Here is a 3,097-nt window from a genome sequence, read left to right as displayed (position 1 = left end):
TAATCAGATCATCCTAACGAATAAAATTCTAATTAAATAATTAGGAATATTCCAAATGTGGTCAGTTCCTCTTCCGATAAGTATGGCTACGTCTCACTATTGAGTATCAAATATTACATATTTCCCCCTGTTTATATCTTGGTTTTATGAACATAATAATTCTTAATGGAATACCAACATCATGGACGTGAATCTGAAAGTCAATATCTACACATGAAAGAGTTTGATGAGATAATAGCTACTGTACACTTTCTTAATGTGTCTGAGGACATGATCAGGCTTAAACTCTTTCCCTTCTCCTTAAAAGAAAAGCTAAGACTTGGTTGCACTCACTACGACAACGATCCATTGGCAGATGGAACAACAAGACAAGGGAGTTCATAAAGAAATTCTTCCCATACCATAAGACGAACACCATCAGGAAGTTGATCATGAACTTCGCCCAAAAGGAAGATGAGACATTCTTCTAATGTTGGGAGCGGTTCAAGGATCTTGTTAGTTTATACCCACAACATGGCTTTAAAACATGGCGCATAATAAATTTCTTCTACGATAGACTGACATCTTCCATGTGTCAATTGGTCAAGATGATGTGCAATGGGAAATTCATGAACAAAGATGTTGATGATGTGTGGGACTACTTTGACAAACTTACTGAAAACGCACAATCATGTGATATCTCCCCAAGACACAATACCACTTCTAAGCTTACTCAATCAAAGGAGAGGGGTGGAATATATATTTTGAAAGAGGGAGATGATATAAAAACTAAAGTGATCAATCTCACAAGGAAAATTGAGGCCAAGGAACTTAAGGATAAGGCTAAGGAAGTTGTTTGCGGTATTTATGCTTGCAACGTACATACAACTGAAAATTGTCCAACAATACCTGCTTTTAAAAAAATATTGAATAAGCAATTGAATGCCGTAAACAACTACCAAAGACATTTTAGTGGACCCACCTCAAATACATATAACTCAAGTTGGAAGAACCATCCAAATTTCAGTTGGAGGAACGAACAAACTGCTACCTCTCAAGGGATCCTTAACCAAATTTTGAATTAAAGGAACCCTCAAGAGGATCCGGTCTTGAAATATATTCAAAATCAAGAGCTTTTTAATCAGGGTATGTTACAAGCCTTTCAAGGCCTTAAAAAGGTCATGCAAGGGCTTGAGATGAACAAATCGATTAAGGAGAAAAGGATCCTTTCGGCCCAACCTCTCCCCAACCTTAAACCACAATATGAAATAAGTGACCCAAGCCCTTTAAGTCAAATAGAGTAGTCTAAGTCTATTACCACTCTTAGGAGTGGGAAGATTATTGATAAAACCATTCTGATGAGAGCTGAAAAGCATAAGGACCCGGAAGGAACTGAGAACGATGGACCTATCAATGCCCCACATGAGGAAGAACCGAAAAAAATGAGTAAGCCGATTGCGTCATTCCCCCAATGGTTGATTGCATCAAAACCTCTAACTAACTCACAAAATATTCTAGAGGTGGTAAAATAAGTGAAAGTCAACATCCCTCTGTTAGACGTTGTAAAACAATTTTCCTCCTATGCCAAATTTTTGAAAGATTTATATACAACCAAGAGAAGACTATTCAACAGAAAATTTTTCTGACAGAAAAGTGAGTGTCATCCTCAAGCAAGATGTGCCACAAAAATATAAAGATCCTGGTAGCCCAACTATCACCTGTAAAATTGGAAATCACCAAATAAAGCACGCACTTATTTACTTGGGAGCAAGCGTTAATTTGATTTCTTTCTCGATATACGAACAATTGGGTCTAGGTGAATTAAAACCCACCCGGACCATATTACAACTTATTGATCGTTCGATCCGTGTACCGAGAGGGATAATCAAGAATGTGTTAGTCCAAGTTGATAAATTCTACTATCTGGTAGATTTTTTCGTCCTGGATACTCAACTCATCGTAGATATGAGCACTCAGATCCCTATCATCCTTGGTCATCCATTCCTAGATACATCAAATGTCATAATTAATTGTAGGAATGGAGTTATGAGTTTATCTTTCGGAAACATGACATTGGAGCTTAATATCTTTGTCAACATAAGCAAATAGTCAGAAGATATTGACGATATCCATGACATCAACATAATCGACTCTTTCGTGGAAGATAGAGCAACCCCAAATATATACTCTGATCCTCTAAAGATGTGCATGGCCCACTCCCCTTATTTGAATGATGACACGATTAAAGAGATGGATGTCATACTTAATGTTGCGCCGGTACTTGAAATTAATCGGAGGAGGCCACAATTTGAGAAATTGCCCCAAACCAACATAATGCCTCTACCCTCTAGTCTCAAGGCACTGAAGCTTGACCTGAAACCATTACCTATTAATATTAAACATGTTTACTTAGGTCAAGATGAGACATACCCGGTGATAATTTCATCCCACCTTGTAACGTCCTAGACTTTTGCCAACTTGGAGTTAGATGTCCTTGGACAATGACTTCTTAAAACTCAATCCTAAAGTCTCAAATCCCATTTTCAACCCATTTCCTTCAAAAATCTCACCTTTCACCACCTTATTCTTCAAATTTTTGTAAGTACTTTCATATTAGACATAAATCCTAAAGTTTAAATGATGAAGAACAATAATTAAACTAAAATTTACTATAAATAATAAAAATATAAATAAAATGGACTTTAGACCATTAACCTGATGGAATCTAGGAAAATAACCAGGTTATTTGGATAGCTTAGCTTCTCTTACACCAAAATCATATATTGCACATCGAATAAATCATTCCGATTTGCAAGATACACTCGTTTCAAGAACTGAGTGGGGGAATCACCACAGGACCACCAAAGGGGCGCGGCGCCACTGCCCAGTCGGCGGTGCGCCGCCGCCGGTGCACTAAATTTTGGTGGACCATCACTGTAATTTTCTGTATTTTTTGACCGACTTCAAAAAGTCATATCTCCCTCAATATAACTCCGATTTAGGTAATTCAAAAGCTAAATTAAGGCTTGATAAGTCTAGTTTCATATAAAAATAAGTGAAAAATAAAATAAAAAATTTAATATAGTTAAATCTAGGTTGATGTGACAACTATCTAAAA

The 3,097-nt window shown here is 36.8% G+C and overlaps 1 non-coding gene across 1 annotated transcript; it reads right to left on the bottom strand.

The window, feature by feature from the left end:
* Window positions 1-413: 413 nt before the first annotated feature.
* LOC131219734 (small nucleolar RNA R71) lies at window positions 414-520 on the bottom strand. The gene has a single exon (XR_009158380.1). It is a non-coding gene; the product is annotated as a small nucleolar RNA R71 (small nucleolar RNA).
* Window positions 521-3,097: the final 2,577 nt, after the last annotated feature.

The sequence above is a fragment of the Magnolia sinica genome, chromosome 11, assembly GCF_029962835.1.
Source record: "Magnolia sinica isolate HGM2019 chromosome 11, MsV1, whole genome shotgun sequence".
NCBI lineage: Eukaryota > Viridiplantae > Streptophyta > Magnoliopsida > Magnoliales > Magnoliaceae > Magnolia > Magnolia sinica.
The sequence above is the reverse complement of the archived record's forward strand: the minus strand, read 5'-3'. Positions and strand labels throughout refer to the sequence as shown.